The sequence below is a fragment of the Castor canadensis genome, chromosome 11 (genome assembly GCF_047511655.1).
Source record: "Castor canadensis chromosome 11, mCasCan1.hap1v2, whole genome shotgun sequence".
NCBI lineage: Eukaryota > Metazoa > Chordata > Mammalia > Rodentia > Castoridae > Castor > Castor canadensis.
In genome coordinates, this window is record NC_133396.1 from 37,953,900 (window position 1) to 37,961,078 (window position 7,179).

The window sequence follows — 7,179 nt, forward strand, 5'->3', positions numbered from 1 at the left end:
ATCTGTATGGTAATGCAGACCAGGGGCTTACGATGTAGGCACACATGCTAATTTTTAAACCACAAAATCGTGGCTGTTTTTCATTTTCATTTCCAACAACACTGGCAGAGATTAGGTCCTATTAAGCACCATGGGGCCTGTACTCCCCCTGGCCACCTACAGGGCTCTTCATGGCTTTCGTGGGTTCATTGGGCCTGGTGCTGAGGCAAACACATCCTTCCTAATTGTAGGGCAAGGTTCTGCCCAGGAGGAGGTGCCCAGGATGGCAGACTGAAGCTGTCTTCTCCTATCATCCCTACCCAAGCTGAGGCTCAGTCTCATTTCTGTCTGGGGAGGGAGAAGTTGGAGCCCATGGTGCCCAGAGGAATTGCAATTCCAGGCTGGGCCTCTCCTCCTGGAGAAGTAAAATGGACTGCTCTTCCCAAAGCACTGGGGTGCCCTCAGGAGTCTGGAAAGTCCAGTCACTGGCCATTCATTCAATCCTAGCCCAACCCAAGCGACCTTGTGCAAGTCACATGGCAAATGGCCATGGGGAAAGTCTTTTCCCTTTCTGGACCTGTTTTCCAACTGTCAAGTTCATGAGAGTGTGAATTAATAGATCTGGTCTGTTCCTTCTAATTCTAACATGTTGCATTTGAACTTCCTGTCCTCCACTAAAGGGCAAATGGAGCAGCGTTGACAGAAGCTAACACTGGCTATTCGTACACCATGTGTAAAACTTAAGTGTCTATTATGTCATTTAATCTTCTCTACTTCTGAGGTAGCAGAATGTTTAACAGCAAATCCTGTCTCTGCCACTCACTGACTGGTTGATCTGTCTTCTCATCTGTAAAATGGGGGTGTCACTGATAACAGTACAGCCTGATAAGATAGTATCCAGATCAAGTGAGTTGCTACAAAGTTCTCAAGACACTCAGAACAGCCCTGGGCACATGGTTGTTGTCATTATTATGATAGATGAGGACAATAAAAGGCCACAGAGTAAGTTAGAACCCAAACTGAAACTGTGGTCCCAAACATCTCCCCAGTAGATGGCTTTGCCTCATTCACACCTTCCTAGCACAAAAGCTTCCTTCTCTTCCTTGGGAAACAAGGCCAGATTCTCAGGCTCCCTTTTTCCTCTGTTCTTGGAACCCCAAAAAAGTGGCAACAGAGAGATGCTGAGATAAGCAAAAAGACCAGAGGGGCACCCTGAATCAGGCTCTGGTCTGGCATTCACCCCCAATCTTGACTCCCAGGGGCACTTGGGCAGGAGGAAGCCACTCTGGGCTCAGCCGGTTGCTGGAGTCTGGCAGACCTTGTGCTTGTCTGAGGAGCTCGGAGGGCCTGGAGGAGGAGCTGAGCCCAGCCCCCTTCCATTCTCCTCCATCTGCACTCAGAAGCAGTGGAGCGTGTTGCCCGGCCACCCCTCCCACTCCCGCCCTCTCGCATTCTCTCCTCATGGGCGGGAGCTGTCCCCCGTCTCTTGGGGAGAACCTGGTCTGTGCTCAATTTCATGCCACTTAATTCGCAAGTTTGCCCGTGAAAATGGCAACAAATAGGCCCCAACTGCCCAAATGTCCCGTCCTATCTCGGATGTCTCCTCGGCAGCGACCCCTCTGCTGTCTGACAGCCCCCAGCCCCTCACCCATCAGAGAAGAGGGAGTTTCCACTGTGGCCACAAGCTGAGGGCCTTGCTACTGACTTTCATCCGCTTTCATCCGCCCAGGGCTCTCTTCCCTCCCTCCCCTTTCCCCCCACCCCAATACACATCCCTTCTCTTACAGAGTCAAGCCTGGACCCGAGGTGCTCATGATCATGGCTGGAAACTAGGAAGTGTTTTATTTTGAACTTTAATGTTACTGTGTAACGCTTATTTATTTTCTTTCTAGATCAACTTAGTTACTTTTTGAATAGGTAGCACATTCATTCACTTTTTTTTTTTTTTTTGGTGGTACTGGGGTTTGAACTCAGGGCTTTGCACTTGCTAGCAGATCCTCTACCACTTGAGCCATTCTGCCATCCCCATGATTCAGATTTTCAAAAACATAAAGGGAAGGTGAAACGTCTCCCTCTCTACCCCAGGCCCCCATTTTCCCCTTATTCTCATCCCAAGAGCCACCAATGTCCCCAGATTCTTAGGTGTCCTAGGTGTCCTCCCAGAGGTCTTTCATTAAAAAAAACAAATAAATAAAATAAGCAAATGTGTATTGCTTTCCTGCTTTTTCCATAAGAGAGTAAGCTGCAAATGCAGCTCCACACTTCTGTCTCTACTTATCCACAAGTGCTTGTGACCAGAGGTTCCAATTTCATCCCCACCCCAATAGGAACTGCTTGAAGTTCTTCCTCCTCTCCCTTCACCTTCCTACCATAAGAACTTTGAAGCCAGACAGATCAGAATTCAAGTCCTACCTATGCCAGTTACTTTATTGATGAACTTTTCAAGGTCATTTTCCTCTTGAACCTCAGTCTCCAACACTGTAAAATGGGAAGAGTAACTGCCCATCTCACAAGACTACTGAGGGTTGGTGGGTAACAAAGAAGATAATGTGTGCAGAGTGCCAGGAGGTGAAATGTAACTGCCTATTCCTTTCCCCTTCCCTTCTGTTCCCTCTCAGGTGACTGCCTATTGGTCCTTCAAGCCCTGGTTCAATGTCACCTCCTTCTGAAGACTCCCTGCTGGAGGAACTGGATCTTCCTTTTGCATCTTTGTGCTGTGGAAGAGCCTGGAAGAGTGTCACTGTGATGGCGTGTATCCTCTATATTTGTCTCCCCCTCCCCTAGAAATCTAAGAGCAATTTGAGAACTTCAGATAAGGCAGGAAGCAGAATATGCAGCCCTTTCTCTCCTCCCACCTTCCTACACCTGTGCTAACCTGGAGTTAGAGCTTCATCTAAGAAAGAGCCTAAAGTTAGTGGCAAAACCTGGAACAGAATAGAATCAATCCAGTTGGTAAGTGAGTGGTGGACACAAGAGAGCAGAACCAGGAGTTTTAGGAGAGACAAAGGAAAAAGGACAAGGGGAGTGGGGGCATATAGTGACCCATGAGACCTTGGAGGAAGTCAGGACTAAAGAGGGTTTGGAGGGAGTTTTGCTGTCTGTTGTGTGTGTAATTTTCTTCCTCATCTTGCCTGCCTGTTCAAAAGTTGAACAGGCAAAGGCTTCACTGCCAACTAGTATTTGGGGAAGTTAGTCAGATTTCTTTTTGATGTGATCCAGGTTGCAGCTGGTTTAAGATTTGTTGGGTTGCATCCTAAATCCTGGGCCCCACCTCAGCAGGAGGGCAGTGAGGTAAAGATGGGAGAGGGGAGCTCAGACAGCTTATGACTCAGTTTCTTCTCTTGTGACTCAGTGGATAATGTTCACATACTCATGGTAACACATTTTCCAGGGAACTCCAAGATTTTGATGAACCACCTCCCTGCTCCCTGTTCTCCTAAACTTGTGGATAAAGCCCTGAGATTTGTAACTGGCACAAGTACTGAAGACATATCAGAAACACTCCCTTTCTGTGGCTGTGACACAGACAAGAGGGGATGAGTGTTAAGTGTGATTCTGTCAACCTCTTTCCTTATTCCACTCTTAAGAAAGTGAATCAGGAAGCATGAAAGCCTGGTATTTTTAGATAAATAGAACCTCATTTTACCTCTTCTAGAAAATAAACAAGGCTTGATATTCCTATTTTTATTTCAATTTCCAATTACTCACTGTTAGAATGCAGAAATACAATGAGTTTGGGAGGTGTGGCTCAGTGGTAGAGTGGCTGTCTAGAATGCAGAAATACAACTGAGTTTGTATATTGACCTCTGATACTGAAACCTTGCTAAACTTAATAGTTCTGGTAACTTTTTGGGGGGCTTATCCTTAGGGTTTTCTATGGAGATGATCATGCTTGTGAACAAAGAATTTTTCCTTTCCAATCTGTACATCTTTTTTTTCCCTTGTCTTATTGTACTAACCAGGATCTCTATAGGGTGGAATAGGAGTAGTAAGAGCAGATATCCTTGCCTTTTTCCTCTTCTTAGGAGAAAAATTGTCCCCATTCTACAGTTGTGAAAATTGAACCTCACAGAGATATTCAGTAACAAGCCTATGAGTCTCCAGCTAGTCAGTGACAGTGGCAAAATCTGAACTCAGATCTGCCTGCCTCCAAAGGTACTACTGCTCCAAACTTTGCTGTACAAAAGTGGGGAGTTACACTAATCTCCTCTTCAAATCCCCTATTCTGTACCCAACTGCAGGTATATAACAGCTGCTTAGTGAGAACTTACTGTGCTGTGTGATTAGATGTATGTCTAGAGAGTGACATGGGCACATGGGGGTGCACAGTGAGGCTGAGGATAGAGGAATTTCCATTCTGCTCTTGAGCCTGGCTTCAGAAGCTCTCTCGAGGAGACAAATGAGGGATTCAGGTTTGCCCCCTTATCAACCATGTGACTTTGGTCAAGTTGCTTAGCATCAGTTTGCTCATCTATAAAGCAAGGATAATTACACTTCTTCATAAACTTACTGTGCAACACAAGTTAATATTGGTGAGTGCTCCCTGGTAAGTGCTATGTAAGAGTGAGTGACTATAATTATTATTGAGTCACAGGACTGTTGGCGGGACTCCTAGAAGCTACCAAGTATGGTTATTCCTCCCTTTTTGAAGCACACACACAGCACCACACACACATGGCCACAATTATGCATTCATTTGTATATGACTTCATTTAACTCCTTCCAGAAAACTTGCAAAGTAGGAGTAATGACCCTATTTTTATTTCAATTTCCAAGTCACCAAATTCCTTAATCTCTCAAAGCCTCGGTTTCTTTGGATACAAAATGGGGTAACAGGCCCTATCACACTGTGGAGAATAGCAGATAAGACCAGGAAAAGCCTAACCAACACCTGGTAATGATGAAAATAACTTCCAAGTACCTGCTCTCTGCAACATCACCAAGGGTGCTTAATCAGTGTGTTCCCACTGGTGATTGAGGTACCTCATGCAGTAGATGGACTGTGCCATTTTCTACATGAGGAAACCAAGCCCCAGAGTTCAAATGACAGCCGGCTGTGGGACAGAATTGAACCCAGGTAGTCCCACCTCCAAAGTCCAGATCCTTTTTGTGTGTGCACAGTTCTCCTTTTGGGAGCAAGAGGCCCAAACTGCAGCATCTGGGCACAGGTGCCCCCTGTCCTCCAGGCTGCCCCTCCCAGGCCGCCCCTCCCAGGCCTTCCCCTGGGTACCAAGCTGCCCTTTAGTCACTCACTTGTCCAGCCAAAGGCGGGCGGGCCGGCAGCCGGCGGCTTTGGTGCATGAGGCAGATGGGGCCTTCACAAAAGCCCCCGCACCTCTCCAAGCTGGTCCCCCCCACACGCCTGATTACCCCCCAATACCCAAGTTCCCATTGATACAGTGGGGCCGGGTGATTCAATTAGTGCAGCCGGCATGAAGACAGCAGCACAAAGACCGGGGGTAGTTAGAAACTCATTTTCTTTTGATTATTATAGCATCTCACACGTGGAAGCAGAAAATTATAGGCTCATGTGTCTTTGCTTAATATCCTCTGGGGCCAGATTTGTCGTCATGTTGAAGTTAGCTGTCAGCACTGACAAAATCATGTGGGGCTGATGGATTTACAGTGCCAAGGCCCAGCCGAGCTGGAGAGGTGCAGACCTGCACAGAGATGCACCCAGATGCTCACGCACACACTGATACCCGCCCCCACACACTGCCCCCCACTTTACAGACACTCATAGATGTTTTTGCAGGGATTCGTGCAGATATGCACACTCCTAACACATGAAATATACCCATCCAGACCCGCAGACACACCACTCCACACACTGACATCTATCCACACACCCACACAAATACTCACCCCCCACACTGATATATTCTTCCCAGACACACCCACCACACCCTCCACCACACATGCTGATAAACAGATATGAAGTGATGTGTGCACATGCTTACCCTCCACACAGCAAACTCACACTGATACACACCCACCTACACACAGATACACCAAGGCACACACTCACACAGATGCATTCACACACACACTCAGACTCACGTCACTCACACGCTCATCCCTCCACACTAATTCACACTCTCCCAACACATTCAGATCCTCTCACACACATCGCTATGTACCCACACAGACACCCACCCATGTGCTGACATCAGATACACACGGACAGACAGATGGCTTCCTGACACACACACGCATTTGACTCACATGTGCATTAAATGTAGAGAGGTGTGCATAGAAGAAGACACAGCTCACACAGAAGAAGACACAGAACTCTACAACAGGCACAAAGTCACGGTGATACACTTACACACACACTCCATGTCCAGACAAGTACAGAGCACACACATACATGCACGGACACAGAGAGAAGGCAAAGTCACAGACACAAAGCAGAGGCATTCACACAGACACACGGGTTTCCAGCTTCTGCCACAGCAGCCCTCTCCTTTCTTTTCTTTCTTCCCTCCTCACCCTCATCCTGGCCCTGGCTGCAGGGTGATGTGGAAACAGAAGCATAAATATGGTGAGGCTTGGGCATCCCACCTCTGGGTGCCCAGTGCACCCAAGCTCCAGGTTTCTGATTGTCACAGTGACTGGCAGCCAAAGTGAGACTAAGGGTGCACTGGGAAGAGTTTTAGACTTTGCTGAATACCCATTACTGTCTCCATTTTACAGAGCAGGAAACTGAGACCTCAGGGGTAAGTTCTCTCTTGATGACACATATGGGATGCTTTTATGGCAATACACAAAAGAAATCCCTCCTGGGCAGGACACACAGGCAAGGTGAGTAGATTAGGAACTGAGTTTCAATCCCACCTGGCCACACATGTAGGGCACAGCCATACTTAGCAGCCATGGACACAGGTTGGCTCTCCAAGGGACTCCCTGGGAGAGGAAAGGAAGGCTGGATAAGGCTAGAAGTTTCTTCAGAGATGTTCTAGGCCCACTGCTTCTCTGTATGGAAGGAGAACTTGAGGGCCAGAGCTCCCTTACTCCTGCCTAACAACAGATAATGGAGCTCCTGCTCTTAGGCAGAGGGACTAGTGCCAATACTGACTGCATAGTGATGGTTTTGGTAGGAGCCCAGGCTCAGCTCAGACAGGCCTGAGTCCAGCCCTAGTAAGTCACTTAGGAAGCATTGAGATGATGTTGGTGTCATACCAGAGTGGAGGAAGAGCC